The 20,201-nt window shown below is 40.9% G+C and overlaps 1 long non-coding RNA gene and 1 pseudogene across 2 annotated transcripts in view; one reads left to right on the top strand and one right to left on the bottom strand.

Moving 5' to 3' along the window:
- Positions 1–20,201, bottom strand: part of LOC115031541 (uncharacterized) — a 57,997-nt gene that overhangs the window by 8,104 nt on the left and 29,692 nt on the right. The gene's annotated exons all lie outside the window — the stretch shown is intronic.
- LOC110298086 (olfactory receptor 13A1-like) lies at positions 19,019–20,107 on the top strand (annotated as a pseudogene).

The following is a 20,201-nucleotide window of genomic DNA, read 5'->3' as shown; positions in this document are numbered from 1 at the left end:
AGGCTTCCAGCAACTGATGGAAGCAGATGAAGGGACCTCAGCCACACAACAGATGGAGCTCAGAGGATCCTACAGAAGAGGGAAAGAATGGATTATAGGAATCAGGAGGGTCAAGGACATCACAAGAAATCCCACAAAATCAACTAACCTTGGCTCATAGGGGCTCACAGAAACTGAACCAACAACCAGGGAGCCTGCATCAGTCTGACCTAGGCTCTCTGTATGTATGTTCCAGTTGTGTAGCTTGGTCTTCCTGTAGGGCTCCTAACAGTGGGAACAGGGGCTGTCTCTGACCCTTTGCCTGCTTTTGGGAGCCCTTCTCCCTTCTGTGTTAACTCATCGAGCTCTAATACAAGGGGAGTTGACTATTCTTACTGCCACTTGATATGCTGTATTTGGTTGATATCCCTAGGAAGCCTGCCTGTTTCTGAAGGGAAATGGAGGAGGCATGGATGGGGGTGGTAGATAGGGACTGAGAGACTAGAAGGGAGGGGAACCTGCGGTAAAAACATAATATATGAGACTAAAAATCAGAAATTAAAAAAGAAACTGAGATAAACTTTAGTACACTTAGTAAAAGTATGTACCAAATCCTGCCTGGGATATTCAATTATAGAGTATCTGTTATGGATCTAAAATACAGGTTGAAGTAAACATCCTATATTTTTCTTGAAATGGTAGCTGAGGCAATACCAAATACCACTCTGTTTCCATGTCTTTGAGGTCAGTAGCAATTGGCAAACTCCCCATATCAAAATTCTGGTGTCTAAGAGGTGAATCACAATGCTATATGGACTTGAATATTCCCTTGACACCATCTCAACCCTCCTGGACACATATTCTCCAGAGTGGTCATAAGGAGATTGCTGCTTGTACTGTCTCTTTAGAGTGCTGAGAAAGACAAGAGATAGATACAGTAGAGTTATTCTTCCTTCTTGGGGAACTACAGTGAGTTCTTTGCATGCTGCCCTTACTAACGAAGGGGATGAGATAAACAGGTCCCCCAGATAGTCAGAGTAACAGTGACACACTACTGGTGACAGACAGCCTAGAGACAGGAGCTGCTACTAAGAGGTTTCTCTCTAAACCTCCTCTAGATCCTGTATCAGGGATTTGACTCCAGCCACTCCTGAATCATGACTAATATGTATCCATTGTACCTTTTTGTATTTGTGAGTAAGGCACACAAACTCCACTGGGGCCAGGAATGCTTCAATTCCCAAATGATGGAAAAGTCACAAGTATGAACTTATCTATATGAATACAGGCTTGGGGCTGGACATATAGTAGGTAGCAGGCAGAAATCAGATAGGTAAATAGATAGATAGATAGATAGATAGATAGATAGATAGATAGATAACAAACCTATGACTTCCTCTGTAGACATCAGAAATATTTACAGATATATATCCATATTTTCTGACACAGGAGTCCCTCATGATCTTAAGTGTCCCAAACTCTGGAAATACATCTATGTTGATAGATAGATAGATAGATGGATAGATAGATAGATAGATAGATAGATAGATAGATAGATAGATAGATACTATAGATCTATAGATATATAGATACAGATATATATATATATACATATATATATATACTGGAAATACATCTATGTTGATTGATTGATAGATAGATAGATAGATAGATAGATAGATGATAGATAGATAGATAGATAGATAGATAGATAGATAGATAGATAGATACTATAGATCTATAGATATATAGATACAGATATATATATACAGATATATATATATATACATATATATATATATATACTGAAAGCCAGCTTATAGCACAAAGCAAAATCCTGTTCCTCCCCCCAGATAATTACATCCTGTACTAAATATGTACAGACTTTCCTCTTATCATAATTTCCTTAAACTTCAATATGACAATTTTCATAGCATTAGGTATTACAAATAATAATTTGTCACTATGTCAACCTTGGATCCCCTCTACCCACAGAAGATGGCCCATAGGGATTCTGCCTAGCGCCATAGGAAGCAGGATAAAGAATGAGCCCTTTCTGGTTTAGTTGCTTATCTCAAAGACTGTTTTGTTCTTTTTTTCTTTCTTGGTGAAATTTTATGTTTTGCCATTTCAGTTTCCCAAGGCCCTCCATCCAACTGGTTTTACTACGTAATGAGCAGAGACTTTCTGGAATGATTATCTTAAGTGCACCTGCAGCTAACCTACAACTGCTCTACATAGAAGACTTGCCCAGGAGAACTGCTGTTTGGTGGTGAAATGTTTGGTTCTAGGAAACACTCTGCTCTCCCCATGGCCCTCCAGAACGAGGAAATTTTCTAGTTGAATTCCTAAGTGACAGTCTTCAATATGCTGCAGATGTTCAGATGCTGGGAGAGAAGCCAGCGGGGACTAAGGTCCCTCAGGCTCTCACTACACAGTCGAGTCTGAAAGGCTTCTGTCTTGCGCCTCAGAGATTAAAGATATAGGTAGTAAGCATTTTGATTTCCTTAAAACCCCAGTTAGGATCTTATATCCCAGGTCTCTCAGAGACCAGTCCACGCAGGAGAGCACATGGATTGCAGAAGCAACAGAGCTTTTTGGACAAGGTCCCTTCAGGCCTCCATCCTCAGCCAGGAGGCAAAGCTGAGCTCCAGACCTCTGTGCACCTACCCTGCAAGAGGAGAGCTTACCTACAGAAAGTGCTCTAACCACTGGGACTCAGGAGAGAGTTGGACTCCCAGGACTGTTGACAGAGACTAACAGATTCACAGGAGGAACAAGCTCCAGCCAGAGACAGCTAAAACATCTAACACCAGAGATTACTAGATGACAAAAGGCAAATGTAAGAATGTTACTAACAGAAACCAAGACCACTCAGCATCATCAGAACCCAGTACTCCCACCACAGTGAGTCCAGGATACCCCAACACACCCAAAAAGCAAGATTCAGATTTGAAATCATATCTCATGATGCTGGTATAGGATTTTAAGAAGGGCATTAATAACTCACTTAAAGAAATACAGGAGAACACAGCTAAAAAGGTAGAAGTCCTTAAAAAGGAAACACAAAAAATCCCTTAAAGAATTACAGGAAAACACAACCAAACAGGTGATGGAATTGAACAAAACCATTCAAGATCTAAAAAGGGGAGTAGAAACAATTAAAAAAAAGGGAGACAACTCTGGAGATAGAAACTCTAGGAAAGAAACCAGGAACCACAGATGCAAGCATCAGCAACAGAATACAAGAGATGGAAGAGAGAATCTCAGGTGCAGAAGATTCCATAGAGAACATGGACACAACAATCAAAGAAAATTCAAAATGCAAAAAGATGCTAACTCAAAATATCCAGGAAACCCAGGACACAATGAGAAGACCAAACCTAAGGATAATATGTATAGATGAGAATAAAGATTTTCAACTTAAAGGGCCAGTAAATATCGTCAACAAAATAATAGAAGAAAACTTCCCTAACCTAAAGAAAGAGATGCCCATGAACATACAAGAAGCCTACAGGACTCCAAATAGACTGGAGCAGAAAAGAAATTTCTCCACACACATAATAATCAGAACAACAAATGCACTAAATAAAGATAGACTATTAAAAGGAGTAAGGGAAAAAGGTCAAGTAACATATAAAGGAAGACCTATTAGAATTACACCAGACTTCTCACCAGAGACTATAAAAGCCAGAAAATCCTGGACAGAGGTTATACAGACGCTAAGAGAACACAAATGCCAGACCAGGCTACTATACCCAAGCAAAACTCTCAATTACCATAGATTGAGAAACAAAAGTATTCCATGAAAAAAACCAAATACTCACAAGATCTTTCCATGAATCCAGCACTTCAAAGGATAATAAAGGGAAAATTCCAACACAAAGAGGGAAATTACACTCTAGAAAAAGCAAGAAAGTAATCTTTCAACAAACCTAAAAGAAGACAGCTGCAAGAACAGAATCCCAACTCTAACAACAAAAGTAACAGGAAGAAACAATTACTTTTCATTAATATCTCTTAATATCAATGGTCTCAATTCCCAAATCAAAAGACATAGACTAACAGACTGGCTACATAAACAGGACCCAACATTTTGCTGTATACAAAATTTCTTTGTCCCACCTCAGGGACAAAGACAGACACTACCTCAGAATAAACGGCTGGAAAACACTTTTCCAAGCAAATGGTCCGAAGAGACAAGATGGAGTAGCCATTCTAATATCGAATAAAATTTACTTCGTACCCAAAGTTATCAAAAAAGACAAGGAGGGCACTTCATACTCATCGAAGGTAAAATCTTCCAAGAAGAACTCTCAATTCTTAATATCTATGCTCCAATTGCAAGGGCAGCCACATTCATTAATGAAACTATAGTAAATCTCAAAGCACATATTGTACCTTACACAGTAATAGTGGGAGATTTCAGCACCCCACTCTCATCAATGCACAGAAGTTATGAAACAAGTAGATTTGACAGATATCTACAGAACATTTTACCTTCAAACAAAAGGATATTCCTTCTTCTCAGCACCTCATGGTACCTTCTCCAAAACTGACCGTAAACCATTTTGTGAGGCCTGGTCACAAAACAGGCCTCAACAGATACAAAAATTTTGAAATTATCCCATGCATCCTATCAGATCACCACAGACTAAGGCTGACATTCAATAACAACATGAATAATAGAAAGCCAACATTCACTTGGAATCAGAACAACACTCTACTCAATAGTCAAGGAAGAAATAAAGAAAGAAATTAAGGACTTTTTAGATTTTAATGAAAATGAAGAAACAACATACCCAAACTTATGAGACACAATGAAAGCAGTCCTAAGAGGAAAACTAATAGCTCTGAGTGCCATCAAAAAGAAACTAGAGAGAGCACACACTAGCAGCTTGACAGCACACCTAAAAGCTCTAGAACAAAAGAAAGCAAATTCACCAAAGAGGAGTAGACAGCAGGAAATAATCAAACTCAGGGCTGAAATCAACCAAGTAGAAACAAAAGGAACTATACAAAGAATGAACCAAACCAAGAGCTGTTTTTTGTTGTTGTTGTTTTGTTTTGTTTTGTTTTGTTTTGTTTTTTGAGAAAATCAACAAGATGGATAAATCCTAAGCCAGACTAACGAGAGGGCACAGGGACAGTATCCTAATTAACAAAATCAGAAATGAAAAGGGAGACATAACAACAAAACAGGAGGAAATCCAAAACATATCAGATCCTACTACAAAAGACTATACTCAAGAAAACTGGAAAACCTGGATGAAATGGGCAATTTCCTAGACAGATACCAGGTACCAAAGTTAAATCAGGATCAAATTAACGATCTAAACAGTCCCATATCCCCTAAAGAAATAGAAACAGTCATTAATAGTCTCCCAACCAAAAAACCCAGGAAGGACCATATGGGTTTAGTGCAGAGTTCTACCAGACCTTCAAAGAAGACCTAATTCCAACTCTTCTCAAACTATTCCACAAAATAGAAACAGAAGGTACCCTACCCAATTCATTACATGAAGCCACAAATACTCTGATACCTAAACCACACAAAGATCCAACAAAGAAAGAGAACTTCAGACCAATAACCCTTATGAATATCAATGCAAAAATACTCGATAAAATTCTCACTAACAAAATCCAAGAACACATCAAAATGATCATCCATCATGACCAAGTAGGCTTCATCCCAGGAAAGCGGGGAAGGTGTAATGTACAGAAAACCATCAACATAATCCACTATATAAACAAACTAAAAGACAAAAACCACATGATCATCTCTTTAGATGCTGAGAAAGCATTTGACAAAATCCAACACCCATTCATGATTAAAGTCTTGGAAAGATCAGGAACTCAAGGCCCATACCTAACTATACTAAAAGCAATATACAGCAAACCAATAGCCAACATCAAACTAAATGTAGAGAAACTTGAAGCAATCCCACTAAAATCAGGGACTAGACAAGGCTTCCCACTTTCTCTCTACCTATTCAATATAGTACTTGAAGTCCTAGCCAGAGCAATTAGACAACAAAAGGAGATCAAGAGAATACAAATTGGAAAGGAAGAACTCAAAATATCACTATTTGCAGATAATAAGATAGTATATATAAGTGACCCTAAAAATTCCACCAGAGAACTCCTAAACCTGATAAACAGTTTCAGGGAAGTAGCTGAATATAAAATTAATTCAAACAAATCAGTGGCCTTTCTCTACACAAAGAATAAACAGGCTGAGAAAGAAATTAGGGAAACAACACCCTTCACATTGGTCACAAATAATATAAAATACCTCGGTGTGACTAAGGAAGTGAAAGATCTGTTTGATAAGAACCAAGTCTCTGAAGAAAGAAATTGAAGAAGATCTCAGAAGATGGAAAGATCTCCCATGCTCATAGATTGGCAGGATTAATATAGTAAAAATGGCTATACTGCTGAAAGCAATCTACAGATTCAATGCAAGCCCCATCAAAATCCCAACTCAATTCTTCACAGAGTTAGAAAGGATAATTTGCAAATTCAACTGAAATAACAAAAAAACCTAGGATAGCAAAAACCATTCTCAACAATAAAATAACCCCTGGTGGAATCACCATCCCCGACCTCAATCTGTACTACAGAGCAATTATGATAAAAACTGCATGGTACTGGTACAGCGACAGACAGGTAGATCAATGGATTAGATTTGAAGACCCAGAAATGAACCCACATAGGTGTATGGTTACTTGATCTTTGACAAAGGACCTAAAACCATTCAGTGGAAAAAAGATAGCATTTTCAAAAAATGGTCCTGGATCAACTGGTGGTTAGTATGTAGAAGAATGTGAATAGATCCATTGTTATCTAGACAAATCTCAAGTCTAAGAGGATCAAGGAACTCTACATAAAACCAGAGTCACTGAAACTTATAGAGGAGAAAGTGGAAAAAAGCCTTGAAGACATGGGCACAGGGGGAAAATTCCTGAACAGAACAGCAATGGCTTGTGCTGACAAGAATTGACAAATGGGACCTCATAAAATTGCAAAGCTTCTGTAATGCAAAACACACTGTCAATAAGACAAAAAGGCCACCAACAAATTGGGAAAGGATCTTTACCAATCCTTTTTTTTTTAATTATTTATTACATGTTTTCCTCAATTACATTTCCAATGCTATCCCAAAAGTCCCCCCCCCACTTCACTACCCACCCATTCCCAGTTTTTTTTTTTTTTTTTTTTTTTTTTTTTTTTTTTTTTTGACCCTGGCGTTCCCCTGTACTGGGGCATATAAAGTTTGCATGTCCAATGGGCCTCTCTTTCCAGTGATGGCTGACTAGGCCATCTTTTGATACATATGCAGATAGAGTCAAGAGTTCCGGGGTACTGGTTAGTTCATAATGTTGTTCCACCCATAGGGTTGCGAATCGCTTCAGCTCCTTGGGTACTTTCTCCAGCTCCTCCATTGGGGGCCCTGTGATCCATCCAATAGCTGACTGTGAGCATCCACTTCTGTGTTTGCCAGGCCCCGGCATAGTCTCACAAGAGACAGCTATATCTGGGTCCTTTCAGCAAAATCTTGCTTATGTATGAAATGGTGTCAGGGTTTGGAAGCTGATTATGGGATGGATCCCTGGATATGGCAGCCTCTAGATGTTCCATCCTTTTGTCACAGCGCCAAACTTTGTCTCTGTAACTCCTTCCATGGGTGTTCTGTTCCCAATTCTAAGGAGGGGAATAGTGTCCACACTTCAGTCTTCATTCTTCTTGAGTTTCATGTGTTTAACAAACTGTATCTTATATCTTGGGTATCCTAAGTTTTGGGCTAATATTCACTTATCAGTGAGTACATATCATGCGAGTTTTTTGTGATTGTGTTACCTTACTCAGGATGATGCCCTCCAGGTCCATCCATTTGGCTAGGAATTTCATAAATTCATTCTTTTTAATAGCTGAGTAGTACTCCATTGTGTAAATGTACCATATTTTCTGTATCCATTCCTCTGTTGAGGGGCATCTGGGTTCTTTCCAGCTTCTGGCTATCATAAATAAGGCTACTATGAACATAGTGGAGCATGTGTCCTCCTTACCGGTTGGGACATCTTCTGGATATATGCCCAGGAGAGGTATTGCTGGATCCTCGGGTAGTACTATGTCCAATTTTTTTAAGGAACTGCCAGACTGATTTCCAGAGTGGTTGTACAAGCTTGCAATCCCACCAACAATGAATGAGTGTTCCTCTTTCTCCACATCCTCGCCAGCATCTGCTGTCACATGACTTTTTGATCCTAGCCATTCTGACTGGTGTGAGGTGGAATCTCAGGGTTGTTTTGATTTGCATTTCCCTGATGATTAAGGATGTTGAACATTTTTTCAGGTGCTTCTCGGCCATTCGCTATTCCTCAGGTGAGATTCTTTGTTCAGTTCTGAGCCCCATTTTTTAATGGGGTTATTTGATTTTCTGGAGTCCACCTTCTTGAGTTCTTTATATATACTGGACATTATTCCCCTATCTGATTTAGGATAGATAAAGATCCTTTCTCAATCTGTTGGTGGTCTTTTTGTCTTATTGACGGTGTCTTTTGCCTTGCAGAAGCTTTGCAGTTTCATGAGGTCCCATTTGTCAATTCTCGATCTTACAGCACAAGCCATTGCTCTTCTATTCAGGAATCTTTCCCCTGTGCCCATATCTTCAAGGCTTTTCCTCACTTTCTCCTCTATAAGTTTCAGTGTCTCTGGTTTTATGTGAAGTCCCTTGATCCACTTAGATTTGACCGTAATACAAGGAGATAGGAATGGATCAATTTGCATTCTTCTACAGGATAAGAACCAGTTGTGCCAGCACCATTTGTTGAAAATGCTGTCTTTCTTCCACTGGATGGTTTTAGCTCCCTTGTCGAAGACCAAGTGACCATAGGTGTGTGGGTTCATTTCTGGGTCTTCAATTCTATTCCATTGGTCTACTTGTCTATCACTATACCAGTACCATACATTTTTATCACAATTGCTTTGTAGTAAAGCTTTAGGTCAGGCATGGTGATTCCACCAGAGGTTCTTTTATCCTTGAGAAGAGGTTTTGTTATCCTAGGTTTTTTGTTATTCCAGATGAATTTGCAGATTGCTCATTCTGATTCGTTAAAGAATTGAGTTGGAATTTTGATGGGGATTGCATTGAATCTGTAGATTGCTTTTGGCAAGATAGCCATTTTTACAATGTTGATCCTGCCAATCCATGAGCATGGGAGATCTTTCCATCTTCTGAGATCTTCTTTAATTTCTTTCTTCAGAGACTTGAAGATTTTATTATACAGATCTTTCACTTCCTTAGTTAGAGTCACACCAAGATATTTTATATTCTTTGTGACTATTGAGAAGGGTGTTGTTTCCCTAATTTCTTTCTCAGCCTGTTTATTCTTTGTGTAGAGAAAGGCCATTGACTTGTTTGAGTTAATTTTATATCCAACTACTTCACCGAAGCTGTTTATCAGGTTTAGGAGTTCTCTGGTGGAATTTTTAGGGTCACTTATATATACTATCATATCATCTGCAAAAAGTGATATTTTGACTTCATCTCTTCCAATTTGTATCCCCTTGATCTCCTTTTGTTGTCGAATTGCCCTGGATAGGACTTCTAGTACAATGTTGAATAGGTATGGGGAGAGTGGACAGCCTTGTCTAGTCCCTGATTTTAGTGGGATTGCTTCAAGCTTCTCACCATTTATTTTGATGTTGGCTACTGGTTTGCTGTAGATTGCTTTTATCATGTTTAGGTATGGGCCTTGAATTCCTGTTCTTTCCAAGACTTTTATCATGAATGGGTGTTGGATCTTGTCAAATGCTTTTTCAGCTTCTAACAAGATGATCATGTGGTTTTTGTCTTAGAGTTTGTTTCTATAATGCATTATGTTGATGGATTTCCGTATATTAAACCATCCCTGCATCCCTGGAATAAAACCTACTTGGTCATGATGGATGATTGCTTTAATGTCTACTTGGATTCAGTTAACGAGAATTTTATTGAGTATTTTTGCATCAATATTCATAAGGGAAATTGGTCTGAAGTTGTCTATCTTTGTTGGATCTTTCTGTGGTCTAGGTATCAGAGTAATTGTGGCTTTATAGAATGAGTTGGGTGGAGTTCCTTCTACTTCTATTTTGTGGAATAGTTTGTGCAGAACCGGAATTAGATCTTCTTTGAAGGTCTGGTAGAACTCTGCACTAAACCCATCTGGTCCTGGGCTTTTTTTGGCTGGGAGACTATTAATGACTGTTTCTATTTCTTTAGGGGATATGGGACTGTTTAGATCGTTAATCTGATCCTGATTTAACTTTGGTACCTGGTATGTGTCCAGAAATTTGTCCATTTCGTCCAGGTTTTCAAGTTTTGTTGAGTATAGCCATTTCTAGAAGGATCTGATGGTGTTTTGGATTTCTTCAGGATCTGTTATTATGTCTCCCTTTTCATTTCTGATTGTGTTAATTAGGATGTTATCCCTGTGCCCTCTAGTGAGTCTAGCTAAGGGTTTATCTATCTTGTTGATTTTCTCAAAGAACCAACTCCTCATTTGGTTAATTCTTTGAATAGTTCTTCTTGTTTCCACTTGGTTGATTTCACGCCTGAGTTTGATTATTTCCTGCTGTCTACTCCTCTTGGGTGAATTTTCTTCCTTTTTTTTCTAGAGCTTTTAGATGTGTTGTCAAGCTGCTAGTGTGTGCTCTCTCTAATTTCTTTTTGGAGGCACTCAGAGCTATGAGTTTCCCTCTTAGAAATGCTTTCATTGTGTCCCATAGGTTTGGGTATGTTGTGGCTTCATTTTCATTAAACTCTAAAAAGTCTTTAATTTCTTTCTTTATTCCATCCTTGACCAAGGTATCATTGAGAAGACTGTTATTCAGTTTCCACGTGAATGTTGGCTTTTCATTATTTATGTTGTTATTGAAGATCAGCCTTAGTCCATGGTGGTCTGATAGGATGCATGGGACAATTTCAATATTTTTGTATCTGTTGAGGCCTGTTTTGTGAACAATTATATGGTCAATTTCAGAGAAGGTCCCGTGAGGTGCTGAGAAGAAGGTATATGCTTTTGTTTTAGGATAAAATGTTCTGTAGATATCTGTTAAGTCCATTTGTTTCATAACTTCTGTTAGTTTCACTGTGTCCCTGTTTAGTTTCTGTTTCCGCGATCTGTCCATTGATGAAAGTGGGGTGTTGAAGTCTCCCACTATTGTTGTGTGACGTCCAATGTGTGCTTTGAGCTTTACTAAAGTTTCTTTAATGAATGTGGCTGCCCTTGCATTTGGGGCATAGATATTCAGAATTGAGAGTTCCTCTTGGAGGATTTTACCTTTGATGAGTATGAAGTGTCCCTCCTTGTCTTTTTTGATAACTTTGGGTTGGAAGTCGATTTTATTCGATATCAGAATGGCTACTCCAGCTTGTTTCTTCAGACCATTTGCTTGGAAAATTGTTTTCCAACCTTTCACTCTGAGGTAGTGTCTGTCTTTTTCCCTGAGATGGGTTTCCTGTAAGCAGCATAATGTAGGGTCCTATTTGTGTAGCCAGTCTGTTAGTCTATGTCTTTTTATTGGGGAAGTGAGTCCATTGATATTAAGAGATATTAATGAAAAGTAATTGTTGCTTCCTTTTATTTTTGTTGTTAGAGTTGGCATTCTGTTCTTGTGGCAGTCTTCGTTTAGGTTCATAGAGGGATTACTTTCTTGCTTTTTCTAGGGCGTGATTTCTGTCCTTGTATATTTTTTTCTGTTATTATCCTTTGAAGGGCTGGATTCATGGAAAGATAATGTGTGAATTTGGTTTTGTCGTGGAATACTTTGGTTTCTCCATCTATGGTAATTGAGAGTTTGGCCGGGTATAGTAGCCTGGGCTGGCATTTGTGTTCTCTTAGTGTCTGTATAACATCTGTCCAGGCTCTTCTGGCTTTCATAGTCTCTGGTGAAAAGTCTGATGTAATTCTGATAGGCCTGCCTTTATATGTTACTTGACCTTTCTCCCTTACTGCTTTTAATATTCTCTCTCTATTTAGTGCATTTGTTGTTCTGATTATTATGTGTTGGGAGGAATTTCTTTTCTGGTCCAGTCCATTTGGAGTTCTGTAGGCTTCTTGTATGATCATGGGCATCTCTTTCTTTAGGATTGGGAAGTTTTCTTCTATTATTTTGTTGAAGATATTTGCTGGCCCTTTAAGTTGAAAATCTTCATTCTCATCAACTCCTATTATCTGTAGGTTTGGTCTTCTCATTGTGTCCTGGATTTCCTGGATGTTTTGAGTTAGGATCCTTTTGCATTTTGTATTTTCTTTGATTGTTGTGCCAATGTTCTCTATGGAATCTTCTGCATCTGAGATTCTCTCTTCCATCTCTTGTATTCTCTTGCTGATGCTCACATCTATGGTTCCAGATTTCTTTCCTAGGGTTTCTATCTCCAGCGTTGCCTCACTTTGGGTTTTCTTTATTGTGTCTACTTCCCTTTTTAGGTCTAGTATGGTTTTGTTCATTTCCATCACCTGTTTGGATGTGTTTTCCTGTTTTTCTTTAAGGACTTCTACCTGTTTGGTTGTGTTTTCCTGTTTTTCTTTAAGGACCTGTAACTCTTTAGCAGTGCTCTCCTTTATTTCTTTAAGTGAGTTATGAAAGTCCTTCTTGATGTCTTCTACCATCATCATGAGATATGCTTTTAAATCTGGGTCTAGATTTTCAGTTGTGTTGGGGTGCCCAGGACTAGGTGGGGTGGGAGTGCTGCGTTCTGATGATGGTGAGTGGTCTTGATTTCTGTTAGTAGGATTCTTATGTTTGCCTTTTGCCATCTGGTAATCTCTGAAGCTAGCTGTTATAGTTGTCTCTGGTTAGAGCTTGTTCCTCAGGTGACTCTGTTAGCCTCTATCAGCAGACATGGGAGGCTGGCTCTCACCTTAGTTTCAGTGGACAGAGTATTCTCTGCAGGCAAGCTCTATTCTTGCAGGGAAGGTGCCCAGCTATCTGGTGTTCGAACCTGCCTCCTTGCAGAAGTTGTGTTCCACACACCAGAAGTCTTAGGATCCCGTGGGGAATCCTGTGTGGGTCTTTGCGGGTGTCCGGAGACTCCACTGGCAAGGCACAGTGCTCAAGTGGACTGGAAGGGACATGTGCCCCAGCTCAGGCCGGGTTGCCTGCTTCCCTAGTTAATGCAGTTTCAGGTTCCCCGAGATTGGATTGGAGCAGACGCTGTGTTCCACTCACCAGAGGTCTTAGGATCCCATGGGGAATCCTGTGCGGGTCCTTGTGGATGTCGGGAGACTCCTCTAGCAAGGCACCCCCGGTGCTCGAGTGGACCGGAAGGGACTTGTCATCTTTACCAATCCTAAACCCAATAGGGGACTAATAATATCCAATATATACAAAGAACTCAAGAAGCTGGACTCCAGAAAATCAAATAACCTTATTTTAAAATGGGGTACAGAACTAAACAAAGAATTCTCAACTGAGGAATACCGAATGGCTGAGAGGCTCCCGAAAAAAAAAATGTTCAACATCCTTAGTCATCAGGGAAACGCAAATCAAAACAACCCTGAGATTCCACCTCACACCAGTCAGAATGGCTAAGATCAAAAATTCAGGTGACAGCAGATGCTGGTGAGGATGTGGTGAAAGAGGAACACTCCTCCATTTTTGGTGGGATTGCAAGCTTGTACAACCACCCTGGAAATCAGTCTGCCGTTCCTCAGAAAACTGGACATAGTACTACCCGCAATACCTCTCCTGGGCAAATATTCAGAAGATGTTCCAACTTGTAATAAGGACACTGCTCCACTATGTTCATAGCAGCCTTATTTATTATAGCCAGAAGCTGTAAAGAACCCAGATGTCCCTCAACAAAGAATGGATACAGAAAATGTGGTACATTTACACAATGGAGTACAACTCAGCTATTAAAATGAATGTATGAAATTCTTAGGCAAATGGATGGACCTGGAGGGCATCATCCTGACTGAGGTAACCCAATCACAAAAGAACACACATGATATGCACTCACTGATAAGTGAATGTTAGCCCAGAAACATAGAATATCCAAGATACAACTTGCAAAACACATGAAACTCAAGAAGAAGGAAGACCAAAGTGTGGATACTTAGTTCCTTCTTAGAATAGGGAACATAATACCCATGGAAGGAGTTACAGAGTCAAAGTTTGGAGCTGAGATGGAAGGAAGGACCATCCAGAGACTGCCTCACCCAGGGATCCATCCCATAACCAGCCACCAAACCAAGACACTATTGCATATGCCAGCAAGATTTGGCTGACAGGACCCTGATATAGCTGTCTTCTGTGAGGTTATGCTAGTGCCTGGTAAATACAGAAGTGGATGCTCACAGTCATCTATTGGATGGAACACGGGGCCCTCAATGAAGGAGCTAGAGAAAGTACCCAAGGAGCTAAAGGGGTCTGCATCCCTATAGGAGGAACAACAATATGAACTAACCAGTACCCCCCCAGAGCTGTGTCTCTAGTTACATATGTAGCAGAGGATGGCCTAGTTGTCCATCAATAGGAGGAGAGGCCCTTTGTCTTGAGAAGATTATATGCCCCAGTACTGGTGAATGCCAGGGACAGGAAGTGGGAGTGGGTGGGATGGGGAGCATTGCAGAGGGGGAGAGTATAGGGGACTTTCAGAGAGGAAACTAGGAAAGGGGATAGCATTTGAAATGTAAATGAAGAAAATATCTAATTAAAAAGTAACACTAAAAAAAAACCCTGTTATGTTTTTGTTTTAATCCCAGGTGTGAGGTATTGGGCTACTTTGGATTGTCCACAGCAGCCAACTGAAATGTCGCGCGCTCTGGCAGCTGACGATAGTTTACATTTGGAATTCTGGGCATTATTAAAATAGGTTGTGGCAGCTGCTCCTTCCTCTTCTGCTGCTGGTTCCTCCTGCTGTTTTGGGGGTTTGCTGGGTTGCTAAATTTTTGGTTTTCTGTTTACTGGATTGCTGGTCGGAGATATCCAGACAATAAGGATTGGGCTTGCCTCAAGGAACGAGATGTCCCAAATCATCAGGAAGCAGTTTAAAGAGATTTATGCCCTTTCCCCTCTAACCTTTCTCACCTACCTAGTGTTGGATGTTGGAAGGGATTGGGGTAGGGAAGGGTGAACCCAATAAAGTAGGCAAAAAGTCCAGCTATAGTTATCTGCCAACATCAAGAAGTATTGACTTGTATCTAGAGAGCCTTTGCTGTATGATGCAACTCAAGACAACCTCTGCCCCATGGGAGGTCTTCCCCAAGCCCTGGGTCATGTGTCTTTGTGCCCAGTTCACAGTGAAGATTAGTCAGAAGATCATTACCAGGAGAGAGAGGTCACAGGTGTTTTCCTGTGTTCCTGCTGTCTGTGGTCAGAAGCCAGATGCTGGCCCAGTACCTGCTCAGTTGTTTGCATCCAAATCTCAGGTAGAGTTACATTAGGGGAGGACTCATGGTCACAGTACTGGCAGGTTCTAGTTCACCAGGAAAGGATCTCAGTTTTCTAAGTACATGTGACCGTTCGTGAGGAAACCTGCCTATGTTTGGGTCTGTGGCAACAAGTATCGTGGGTGGGAAAAGGTCACCTACACTCCGCATCTCAACAGAGGCAGGTACAGAGCTGGATTCCAACAGGATGTCCTGATAAGAGTCTGGGCAGACTGGCTGCAGTTTCATGTGCCTCAGTCCCTCAGGAACTTGGTGGCTCTGTGTACTCCTCCAGGCTGGAGTTGTGAGAGTCTAGCTCCCTGAAATATGCTGGCCCTGGGCCCTTAAACAGCCCTACTCCTCGACCAGTGTGGCTTCTCTTACTTGCTCCTCAAGGTACAAGTCTCAGGATAGCAAAATGCTGGTGGAGAAACAGACTGAAGGTGTAACGTATTCTTGGTACTGGAAATTTTTTATTTTAAATTAAAAATTGGTGGCAATGTATATGTTTTTACTTAAGCTTATATTCAAATGCAAAACCCTTTGCAGCAATGATGACATTTTCACCTTTGTCTTTCTTTCACCTCACAGGCATAAGCCAGCAGACATTAGAAGATGGTGTCAGATCCAAGGGAACTGCAGCTATGGGTGGTTTTGAGCTGAATTCATACTGGGAACTGGATCCATGACCTCTACAAGATCAAAAGGAGCTCTTAACCTCAGGGCTATCGCTCCAGACCTCATTTGCTTCTTTTAAGAGACATTTGGTAGTGGAATCATAAAATATTCCATATGACTAGTGTTGTACTCAGATTAAAAACAGACTTGTTCCTTTCCTTCCTCTCCAACCTATGTCCTTCACGTCTTTTCAGCCTCCAGTAGTGATGTTAGTTTCTAGAACGATGCTGAAAAGAAGCAGTGAGAGGAAGAATTGCTAGTTTGCCATTTTTAGGGGGAACAGGATGAGTATTTAGTTTTACCACCACGAGTCACAGCAGTTCCCAGCCTTTATAAGTGTCCTTGATGGGGACTAGGAAGGGCTGTGATGTTTCTTATTTTGCTAATAAATCTTCATAAAAGAATTTTAAAAGCTAGGTAAATTTGATTAAAACAAAAAAATTGGAGCAGGAGGAATAAGCTACTTTATAAAGCTGGTCAATGAAGTCAGTAACCTTGCTTTAGAGTCTCAAGTGTAGCAAAAAGAAAGGCATGGGGACATACTAGCATGTGAGCAATATGCTAAATATAGGGGCAAGGCAGTGTCAAGTACAAAAGACTCAGGGAAACGCTTTTTCCAGTGTGTCCATTTCAGACGAAATATCCGAAGGGACACAGAGGCTGAGACAGCAGCAGCTGGGTGAAACACGTGCTGCTTTTTTCTTTGAACCACTGTTTATCTGGACCACCCATTGCAAAGTACCACCCACAGTGAGGGTGTGACGTCTTCACTCAGTTAATCCCTTCTGGAAATATTCTTACAAACAAACTGAGAAGTGTGTCTCCTAGATGATCCTACATCCTAACAAATCAAGATCAACCATCACAGACCCCACTCCTTTTCGTCCGCTATGCATCCTCAAAGGTAACACAAGCTTTGTAGGCAGCACTGTGTAGCTCTTATCTCTCTTTTTTAATCTTTCTTCCACTAAATGATACTTTGGAGAATTTTATTTATAGCCAGGGTAACTATGCATATTAACTGCTGTCTCTTGTGAATTGGTCAGAATATATTTTATTATCTAGAGTTCTTATTATCACATAGAACCGCCAATGAGATTTTTGAATCACCCACAGGGTAGATGCATCTCACCAGTTCTATGACAGCAAGGAAGCATAATCAGCTCTTGCACCATCAGCATCTTTTCCTAGTACAAATTTTATAGCTGGATCTCTCCAGCTTGGAATAGGGGACAGGAAGGTGCCCTATAGAAATGGTGGCTGTATTTAACTAATCTAATGTTCATTTATGAGCTTGAGAGAATTCAGGTCATAAGTCCTGTTCTGGAAATGATTTTTGAAATTAAAAGTAATAATAAGAAAAAGAAGTGTTATGGGAGCAGAGATGGAAGCTTACAGAGTACAAGGTAGAGTAAGGGAAAGTGCAGAAGTGGTGAGTTTTACTGCATTAGCTAGAACAACTCCAGTGACTAACTCGTCACACGTGTGCTACATCATGAGGGATTGGGATTGCAGAGAGTAAAACGGAGTGAACGATGAAGAGCATTTTCAGATAAATAGCACCACAAAGGATTGTCGCACACAGGTTCATTGGTAAGGGTAGAATGGGGTGTGTGTGTGTGTGTGTGTGTGTGTGTGTGTGTGTGTGTGTGTGTGTATGTGTGTGTATGTGTGTGTGTTCATGGAGAAAAGGCCAGTGGATGATCTCAGGTCATGGCACAGGTATTTCCTGGTAAAGACTATTATTATTGGTAAAGATAAACAATAAGATTATCAGAAAAGTTGAGCCATGCTCTGAAGAACAGTCACCATCTCCTCCCTCACACACTGATGACAGGAGTGAGCTGCCTGCTAGCAGTGCATATAAAACCCACAGAAAAGGCTCTGGGATGTGGTGATGCCATGAGCCATAGGTTTGTTGAGTCAAGAATGGTTACCAGTCACAAAGGCAAAAAAGCCAAACTCTTGGGTTCATGGGCCTGTGACAGAGAGGAGGGCTCCCTGCGATAACATATTTGAGATGCATCATGGTAATGATAGACTCAACCAGAAAAACTAGTAGATCACAGAAAGTAAGGCTTATAAAAGACCCGACTTTATGAAGAGAGATGTGGGCAACCAGAGAGCACACAGAAGTAACAGAGTATGAGTTCCCAAGCCAGATGAGCACTGCCCATACCCTGGAGAGCTCTCAGAGAACATGGTGGGAGTACGGCTGATCTCTACCCAAATCAGGCTTGTGCCTGCTCAACTACATAAAGACAAAGGCCAAGTAATGATAAAGCCAGTTCAATCCTTGTTTCCCCTGCCAGAGAACTGGCTTCTCAGAAATCATGTGGCCAGCAGTCTGCTAAGACAGCTGATATGCTTGGAAGGTCCCTGCCCCTGCTGAAATACTTCCTCCCTTTTCCTTTTTCCTCCCTCTCCTGAGTCTAGCTCTATCATATAGTCTCTCTATTTCAATAAAGGAGCTGTTCTCTGACAGTCTCCTTGTTATCTATACCCACCATACTCTCTGCTGCCTTAGATCCTGATCCAATATGTGACAGTCATTTGGGGGTAGGGGGCACACATCAGAGCAAGGATAGTGAGTGAGATCCCAGGAGACAAGGTTATACAGAGTCTACAAGAGACATCTCAGCATGTCTTTCCAAGAGATGTCGGTGGTTATGAGAACGTTTGCTATGAGGGTGAAGGGTACAAATTCATCTTCACAACAATCACCAGAGTACGACTTGGAAGGAGCAGATCACAGAGTAGACAGGCTCTGAACAAATAATGCTCTACTACACAATAGAGAGAACCTAAATCTAAAGAATGAAAGTTTCAAAGGTAGAAACTGAAAAAAATAAATGAAGGAAATTGGGTTTAGAAAATAGAAGGGGTGGGTGATGAATAGACAGCTGCCATGAGAGAAACACACTCACTCCGCCCCCTTATGTCAACAGGCTAAGTTTTAAGATGGTAAAGTATGAAAAACGGACATTGAAGTTTTAGACTATGAACTTGTCTCAGAGGCTTGTAGACACAGGAATGGATCCAGAGCTGTTCAGTGCCAACCAGACAATAGTGCCTGGGCTCATGTTGCAACGGTTTTCAGAACAGCTGAGTTGGTGAATGCTCCTGCTTGGCTGTATCCTGTCTTTCTATGCCATAGCATTCCCAGACAATGCAGCAAACATCATTCTGGAGTCCAGCACTGGGCTCCACAGTCCCATGTACTTTTTTCCTATGCAACCTGGCCACCATGGATATTGTCTGAACCTCATCTGTGCTTCCCAAGGCCCTAGTTAGCCTAGTGTCTGAGGAAAACACCATTTTCTTCAAGGAGTGCATGGCCCAGCTCTTCTTCCTTGTCCAGTCTGCATCCTCTGAGTTGCTGCTGCTCATGGTCAAAGCTATGACTACGATGTGGCCATCTGCTGTCCCTGCACTATAATTTTAGGATAAGCCCACAGCTGTGGGAACTAAGCCATGGGTATGTGGTCCATATGAGCACTAAATGCATCTGTGCACACTGGTCTGATAATGTGGCTGCAAACAGCATCATGATTCTCATGGCCAAAGACTTCTATGGAGGTATCAACTTCTTGCTCACCCTACAGTCCTGTGGCTACAACTCATCCTCATTCTGCACACGTGCTCAGCTGGGGGAAGAAGAAAACCTTCTCTATCTCTTCTTCACACCACCCAGTAGCCTGTGCAGTGCTTGTCCATGCTCTGTGCTTGTGTCAGCACCACTTTAAATGACATCCTGGAAAGTAGCAGTGTCTTCAGTGCTGTACTCAGTCCTGAGCCCTACCTTGAACCTGCCCATCTATACACTGGGAAATAAGATCCTACAAGCCATGGGAGATGTGTGCAATTTCTTAAGCTGTAGATGGAAATGCACACGCTGCCCTTCAGGCCTATACTCCTCTCACACTTGTCTTACTGAGAGTAGCTCCATGGAGTACAGAGGCAGCTGTCATAATAAAGAAAATAGCCTTCAGTCATGGGTGATAGCACTGTATTGTTGGCCCTGCTGTGTTATTTTGGTTGGGCCTCAGGGATCTGTGTGTCATCAATAAATGTCTCATTTTCAGAACCACCACCTCAGGCTCCTGATGTGCTCTTCTCCCATCT

Source organism: Mus caroli, unplaced genomic scaffold (assembly GCF_978045245.1).
Source record: "Mus caroli unplaced genomic scaffold, Mus_caroli_1 scaffold_8, whole genome shotgun sequence".
NCBI classification, from domain to species: Eukaryota; Metazoa; Chordata; class Mammalia; order Rodentia; family Muridae; genus Mus; species Mus caroli.
Note: the sequence above shows the minus strand (reverse complement) of the source record. Positions and strands in the feature narration are given on the sequence as shown.